Source organism: Ambystoma mexicanum, chromosome 8 (assembly GCF_040938575.1).
Source record: "Ambystoma mexicanum isolate Mex_15411 chromosome 8, UKY_AmexF1_1, whole genome shotgun sequence".
Classification (NCBI taxonomy): domain Eukaryota; kingdom Metazoa; phylum Chordata; class Amphibia; order Caudata; family Ambystomatidae; genus Ambystoma; species Ambystoma mexicanum.
The window spans coordinates 291853482-291862095 of record NC_090929.1 but is presented as its reverse complement, the minus strand read 5'-3'; the positions used below and the strand labels follow the sequence as shown (position 1 = coordinate 291862095).

Sequence of the window (8614 nt, the reverse complement as noted above, 5' to 3'; positions counted from 1 at the left end):
CTTGAGTGTAATATTTATTTGAATAACTGTTACTGTGAAACACTGTGTCACAACATTACTGCTCACATTGACCCCTCTTGAGAAAAGCCTGGCAGCTCAGCCACACTACCAAACTGTGTAGTTCAGACTTATACCAAAGGTTGGGTCCCTATTGCCAGGAGGTCAGGGTTATTGTAGTGCACCCAAAGGGTACTGCATACAATCTTGCCTGACAAAAGTGTTTTGCTAAACAGAGGGCAGGTGGTCATTCACTTTCCTAAGCTGGCTACCTCCTATGGAAAAGCCTCTCCCTCCCTATGCGCCTTGAGCAGGATCTTCTTAAATTCTGGAAGCGCCTTAAGACTCTCCTATTTACTTTCTCCTTCCGTTCTTCCTGCTAATCCCACAGTTGCTGTGATTGGTGTCCTGATCTCTTGTGTATCCTCGGGCCCTGACCTCCCGCACCCAATCGGCCCAGCTCCTATCTATCTGCACTTACACTTACACCCTCCGCCCTGGTGGCTCGCACTTACACCCCTCGCGGCTCCAAACTGTATTGCACTCAACATTCCTAGCACTTCATCTGTGGTTCACCCATGAGCTCAGACTCCACAGCACTGACCTCCTGCCTTCTTCCTTGCTGCAATTGCAAGTTCTGAATACTCACAAGGCAAAGCAGGTTCGTCCTGGTTTCCTCTTCCCCCCACTGCTCTTATATTTTGTGTTTTTAATATACTTTAATGTATTCTGTGAGCACTTTAAAACAGTATTGTCTTATTGTATAAGCACCTAACAATCAAACGATAAAATTAAAATAAAGTGCTTCCTCGTTATTCACACCCCCAGCTGAGACTCTGACCTCTCCCCTTCCACCCATTTTCTTACCGAGCACCAGTAATGGAGATTTCTGCAGGGGGGAATACTCAGTGATCAAATTGCAGTATGTCCTCTTTTTTGGTTAGGGGCTCGTTGGGAGAGGACTATGAAACATTTACATGAAAAGGGGTTCCACAGCGAGCTACCTATTGGTGTAGCACTAAAGGTTTTGAGACTGCACCACACTGTGGGTGGGTCTAGGTGAACATCTTTTTCAGCATATATAAAAAGATGGGAATTTGTGTTATACACGCTTAGTAAAAAAGAAATTACTGGCATATCATTGTGTTTTTTGATAAACTGTGTTTTATGTTATGATTTGCAAATGTGACCATGTGTCAAAACTTTTATGAGATGTTATTTAATAAAATATGATATATTTTTGTAATTTCGACCTTCCCATCTTTTTTGTAAAGGCTTTCTGCAGGCGGGCACCTTTCCATCTGCATTTCAAAACCGGTGAGTTTGGGTATCGTTGTGTGTTATCAGCATTAAGTGACACAATTGTCTGACTCAAGTTTTTATCACTCATGTCTTGTGAATTTGTCCCGCCTACTGATTCACTGACTTCAGGCCGAGCACCAGATATCCTTTTTACCTCTCTTTCTATCTGCGATTGCAGTGCTGGAGATTGAGTCAAGCTCTTGGTAAATGAAGCCAGCAAACTGTGTGCCGCTGGACTCTGGTCTGTTGACCCTAAGAGCTTGTCTTCTGCGTGTTGTATCATAGCTTCAACCCTCCTGTTATTAGCCATGAAAGAAAAAGTACTGGTAGCTGGCACTGTGTTTTCCAAGAATTGTAAGTTCGAGCTTTGAAGGTTTTCACTCAGCCTCCTGCCGCCTTCCTTCATTTCGTTCTGTGGGTATGCAATGACTTGGTACAAATCTCCAGTTATCTGTGGCACTTCAAGACTGTTCACATTGAGAGCCACTGCCTCGTCTAATTTAGAATTAGAGAACACTTTAATTGTCTTGGTTACTGCCCGGCATTTACCCTTCTCGCAACAGGCAATTACAGTATTGTCAGCGTTGTTGTCAGAATCAGCAAAGGAAGCAGAGGGAGAAGGGGGAGACAAAGGGGGATGCAAAGCTTCACGCTCGGCTGATGTCAATGGTTTCCCACCCCAGTTATTATCCGCTATCCGGTCGGGAGGGGACACTTTGCCAGTTGGGCTGCACGAGTCAACAGTGTCTCCCGCTTCTCAGCATACAAGGTCCCTGTTCTTGCAAAGACTGATTACTGTTTGCAAGTCACTTGACCATCTTCTCTGGTTCAAAATCAAGTCCCAATCCCAGCACCATCCCGGTCTCTGGAGGTTCCCTGCAACATGACTGAACTCAACTTGGGACTCCGCGCCACCTGCAGGCAATTATAGTTTCTCTTAAAGCTATATCGTCTTGTAGCAAAGCAAAATCTCCAAGCACAGATTTCTCTCTTTTTCATATTTAACTGTTGCTTGCCATACCATTGCTCCATGGTATCATCTCCTCCCTCCCCCTTAAAGTTCTCACTTTTCATATTTAACTGTCTCTTGCCATACCATTGCTCCATGTTATTATCTCTGCCCCTCGCCCCTTCACTTTAAAACTCCCGTTTTTCATATTTAACTGTCTCTTGCAATACAATTGCTCCACGGTATTATATACCCCCTTCACTTTAAAGCTTACGCTTTTCATATTTAAATGTCTCTTGCCATACCATTGCTGCATGGTATTATCTACCCCCCCCCCCACACTCATTCACTTTAAAGCCCACCCTTTTCATATTTAACTGTCTCTTGCCATACCATTGCTCCAAGGTATTATCTCCCTCCCTCCCCCCTTCACTTTAAAGCTCGCCCTTTTCACATTGAACTCTTACCATACCTTTGCTCCATTGTATTATCTCCCCCTCTCCATAGCTCTCAACCTTTCATGGCCCTTGGGCGGGTGAAAACACACGATTTTGTACTTGGCGGGTGAAAGCCCATTGATTCCTATGGGAATTGTACCAAAATGTTGCCCTCAAAATTACGATGGACGAAAATGCCGAATTTTCTTTTTTACCCCCCTTACACCACATATATATGTGTGGGGTATAGAATATAATATTAATATGGGTGGGGCTGCGGGGGTCTCCCCTTGCATATTTATGTGGTGTAAAGGTTTTTTTTTTTAAGTCGGTATATTAGGCTGTAGCAATAATCATAGATCCATTCCTATGGACATGTAGGGAGCTTGGTGGGTGAGAGAGCTGCCTAAGTGATGGATGAAACCTACCAAAAGCGTTTGAGTTGAGAGGTATGCCCTCCCCTTTACTTTAAAGCTCACTATTGTCCTTTTGAACTGTCTCTACCCATACCATTGCCCCATGGTATGATCCCCCCCCTTCACTTTAAAGGTAACCCTTTTTATATTTAACTGTCTCCTCCCATATCATTGCTCCATCTCCCCCATCACTTTAAAGTTCACCCTTTTCATTTTGAACAGTTTTTTGCCATACCATTGCGCCATGTCCCTCATCAAATTAAAGCTCATCCTTTTCACGTTTAACTGTCTATTGCCATACCATTGCTCAATGTTATTATCTCCCTCTCTCAGCCTTTCACTTTAAAGCCCACTCAGCTTTTTCAATACTTCCCATAGAAGAAACTAAAACGGGATGTGCAATGTTATAGTTTCCATTTCCTTTCCGGCACCAAAAAACGCCATACTCAGTCGCCTCCTACCGCCCCAACTTATCTACTCGGCAGATAGCCCAACAAGAGCTTCTTCCACCGACAGATCTGCATAGCTCTCAACCATTTGTGTTGCAAAGGCGGGTGAAACCACCCGATTTTGTTTTCGGCGGGTGAGACGCCCATTGGAATGCATGGGCGTGCAGGAGGCTTGGCGGGTGAGTCAGCCCTTTAAAAGGCGGGTGACACCCGCCTTCTAAACAGCTGACTCACCCGCCAAGCCTCCTGCACGCCCATGCATTCCAATGGGCGTCTCACCCGCCAAAAATAAAATCGGGTGTTTACACCCGCCTTTGTGACACAAATGGTTGAGAGCCAGCTGACTTCAAAACATACATATCACACGATGACGTTGGACGCTACGCCCACGGTAGGGAACGTAACGTGCCCAAAGTCACGTGAAGCGTAGGCGTCAGGTGCTACTATGGTCCGTTTCTCGGATAGGAACTAGACACGCTCTACCCTGCAAAATGGCGGATGAACAAGTGGAATTCATCTGCGACGTGCTTAAAGATGCTGTGGTCGTAATTATGGACCCGACCTCCAACCCCCAACAGCGGAACGAAGCTCAGCAGTTCTGCGACGATGTAAAAGACAAATCCGATGTCTGCGCACCCTGCGGGTTGAAGCTGGCAGAGAAAACCCAGAGCACGCCAGTCCGGTATTATGGGCTTCAGTTAGTAGAGCACCACGTACGGCATCGTTGGGACACTCTCTCGCTGGACAAGAGAAAGTCCCTGAAGGTTAGTGTCATGGGCCTGGTAGCCTCTGGAACAAAGCCCATTTTAGAAGAGGAGAACTGTATTAAAGAGGCGCTTATTCGTATTCTGGTGGAAATTATCAAAAGTAACTGGACATCTCGTTGGGCCGAGCTGTTGGCGGAAATGCGGGATGCTTGTTCGCAAGGAGCCACACAGGCTGAACTTGTTATGCTCAGCCTGTTACTGTTGGCAGATGACGCGATGCTATGGCATACGAACTTGCAGAGGCCTCTTGGGTACGAGGAGGAGGTCGAGTTGAAAAATAAGAGGCATGGCGTCTTGGCAATAGTGCGTAGTGTACTTAAAGACTACATCAATAACTACAAGGTCCATAAACGGAGTGCCGAAGCACTAGAGCACGAGTGCCGCCGCCTGATAATCTCCGCCCTCAATACTCTAACAGCATATGTTCGTTCGGTGCCTTTGGAGTACATCACTGAGAACAAATGCCAGCTCTTGACATCGCTGTGGTGCCTTCAGAGTGAGCCGGATTTGCAGCTGGAGGCTGCGGAGGTACTGATCTTAGCTGTTAAAAGGATAAGTAAGGTCCCCGCCACTAGGCGACTGATTGTTGAGCTTGCTGATGAGTTTGCACCGATCGTTTTCCCTTTCCCACTTACATCAGCTGAAGATGCACTGACAGAGAGGGGCTATTCCTTCTTGAAAAGCCGATGCCAACTCCTTTGCCTTTTTGGTGAACAGTTTTTTCCTTCCGCTTCCACGCCTGGCAACGCCAAAATACCTTCTACATTCGCGAAGTATCTTAATTCTTTACTTTCTTTCACAACGCATTGCAGCCAGTTTTTGATCTCCTTAACTCAGAAAACATGGAGGGTTCTTTTCAGTCATGAAGCTCTACGTACTAATTCCGATCTGCTCGCCGTGCTCCCAAAATATCTACGTGCTGCAAGTATAAATCTAATGATGGTGGGCTTTCCTTCCAAAAATAACAGCCGCAAATGTGACTTTTCTCGCTTGGACTTTGCCACTGATCAAGCCTTTTCTAAGTTTTTAAGAGCTTTCCGTGGTAAACAGAGGAAGGTGATCGATGCGGCGTGCAATCTTTATCCAGAGCAGTGTTTGGAAACGGCCATTAGTTGTTTGAAACGACAGCTCACCTTTTCATTTGATTGTCCATTGGAAAACGTACGGATACCGGGCGACGTGAATAGTGACTCTTCTCGCTCCTACTTGAAGTGGGAAGCTTTGACTTACTTCATTCAGATTATTGTAGGAAATACGATTCAAAGTCTGCAGCTCAGTTCATCATTGTGCAGAAGAGCATCGGAGTTGCTTCAAACTGTCCTGACTTTTAAGACTGAAGATCCTAATATCTTGGCATTTGTTCCAAAACTTCTAGACGTTTTCCAGCCATTCCTCAATTTTAAACAGGGTTGTGTCTCCTCTGTTCTCACTAAATTACTTGAAGTTATTCAACAGATCAGATCTCCAGAAGGGCGACTTCTGAAAATGGCGAGAAGGGATGCCTGCATCCTTATCAATAAGCTTTGCAAAGAAAGAGCTGAAGATGTTCTGTTGGACTTTAACATGTTCTTTAACCAAGTAAAGCAGCTGCTGTGCAATGAGCTTCTCCAACTGACGCAGATGGAGAAAAACGCACTAGTTGGGGCAATGGTTGTACTTATTAACCATCTCATGGATTTTAAGCAACAGAAAGCTTTCCTGGAGTCACTGCTGGCCCCAGTCTCCTCACTCTGGCTGTCGGAAGAGATGGGAAGGGTATTGGCTGAACCTGAAGCGTTTCTCTCCTATGTGGGTGCTGATCTGAAGATTACCAACACTCCTGTAGAAAGTCCCATGGACCTAAACCGTTCAGGTATTCTGCATTGTCTTGCCACCATTCTTGAAGTATTGCGATGGTCTTGTTGTCCCGCTGATCTGAATAATGCTGTGCATGGGGGATTTGTGATTGGATTTATGGATGATGGTGAACCCATTCTTCTTAACCCCTGCACAGAACAGGTACTGAAACTTCTTAACCATGTGTTCGTTCTCATTAGGACCCAACATAAGCTCTTTGTGCCAACAGTACTAGCGAAGATGAAAAAAGGATTTGCCAAGGCTCTTGATTTCCTGGAAGTGAAGACTGCTTGCACTCTTGATCCTCAACCGTTGATGGCTATTTATGATCCACCGGAATATAAAACTGCACTGGAAAGACTTCAATATTTTTTCAGCACCATGTATGCTTCATGTTTTTGTATTTTGGGATATGCAGCCTCATCATTGAAGCAGGGTTTTTACACTATTCCGAACCTTTGTAACAAACTTCTTTATTTTGCTCTTGAAAACCTGGAAAAAGTTCCAGATTACAGACAACTTGTTATGTTCCGTAGTTTTTTAAAGCCCTTGGTGCACTCCTCTCCACCTGAGTACTATGAAACCCTTGTGCCACGTATTATGGGGGCCTTCTTGCTACCCCTTCACACAAGACTCTCTCACGAGTTGAATATCGTTGACCAACGCTGCAAATCTAATCCAGATGAAACTGCAGTTGGAAGCACTGGGTGTGTGAAATTTCTCCCAAAGCAGTTGAAACGGCTGATTAAAGAAGTGATTGAGTTAATCATTGAGTGCTGTGTCTCCCATGAAGAACAGGATATCATTGCCAATACTGATAGATCAAACGCTGCTAATGTTCAGGATAAATTGGATAAAGTCCGAGATTCATGTAGTCGGGCTGCAGATAAGCTTCTTGGCGTAGTGAAAATCAGCCCTATATGCTTGCATTCTAATGAGGTTGACCCTACAACAGTTTGTGTTCCTGAATCAGATGATTACATGTGCACTGATGAAGACAGTGCCATGGCTTCAATTGTAAAAAGTGATAATGAGCAGGCAGAGTCAAGTTCAGAATCTGATGATGGTGAGGAAGCAGCTGAAGCTGCTGAGGAGCCCCAGTCTACGCCCTTGGTTCCTCCGGAGAATACGCAGCTCACAACGCTTGGAATTTGTTTGATGGAACATGAGGATGTCCGCTCTGCGCTGCTGACCATAGCATATTCATCTCTTCTTTGGGAAGACTTGACTTGCTATGAATCGGCAAGTAGTCTTTGCTGGCCTCTTCTTGAGCATGTGCTTTTGGCACCTCTGCATGCTGACACTGTGACCTATTTTATGACCATGGTGCTGAAAGGTTTACAAGTGCACAAGCACGATAAGTTCAGCAACTGCACTTTTGATCAACTAGCCTTCCAAATCTATATGTGCCTGCGTCCTCGGTATATTGAACTGAATAAAGTGATAATTAAGACCCTCGACGTTAATTTGTGTTACTTGGAGAAATTTGACAAGTGTGTTCTTGATCAGCCCATTGAAAAGTCGGATGATGAACTTCTTCGTTATTTCAAATGTCTGCTATATGGGCGCATCGAAGGGCCCTTTTTTGATCCGCATTTCATAAATCCTTCGCAGATTAAAAAGAAGTCAAGGAAACGTCCACCTTACTACATGAGGTCAAACAAACTGCTAAAGCCTGTTTATAATCCCATGAACCGACCACTCCCTTACCAGAAGAAGAGACAGCTCTAGAAGGGTGCAGGTCTATTTTCTTATGTCCAAGGTGGTGCATACCTTTTCTGGGGCCAATAGCAAAGACATTTCTAAGACAAACTTCGTTTTGTGTTTATTCCGCTCCTTTAATTCTCATTATGTTTCCTTAATAAATAACTCTGTGGTTATACTTAGTGTTTTGTGACCAAAATGCTTCAATTTCCAGTTCAGAATACTTTGAGACCCCATTGAGAGTAGATGTGGCAGTAGGAGAATCAAAAGTAATGGTGAGTTTTTGGAGAGGCATAGGTTGGAATTGAAGTAAACGTCAAAAGCGTGGAAGAGGAGTGGGAGTTTGTATTGTTTAAAAGTGAGAAGTGGGCTCAGAACGAATTTCCATTAAGTTTGGCAGAGTGGAAGAAGTTGGCCCAGCCAAGTAAACAAAGTAGGGCCTGGCCTGTAATGTAAGGAGCATGGAATTAAAAAACTTGGGTGGGAGGATGTAGTACTTGTGGCAGGATGGAATAATATCGAGAGATCATCATAAGGGTCACAAGAATGGAAGTAAGGATAGCGAGATCAGAGAACACAAAACAAGTGGACACAGGGATTGCAAGTTCAGATGCAAATGGATTATGGTACTTTGTGGCTCCCCTGCCAGCGTAAACCGTACCTGGAACAAATGCTGGTGCTGCAACCTGCACTAAGGCCAAAGTTATATAGTGTCATAGTTAGGTAAGCATTACTTTCTCACCAACTCCCATTGTTT

The 8614-nt window shown here is 44.6% G+C and overlaps 1 pseudogene; it reads left to right on the top strand.

Annotated features, from left to right (window-relative positions):
* The first annotated feature begins 3990 nt into the window (after window positions 1-3990).
* On the top strand, window positions 3991-8035 carry LOC138471845 (exportin-5 pseudogene; annotated as a pseudogene).
* Window positions 8036-8614: the final 579 nt, after the last annotated feature.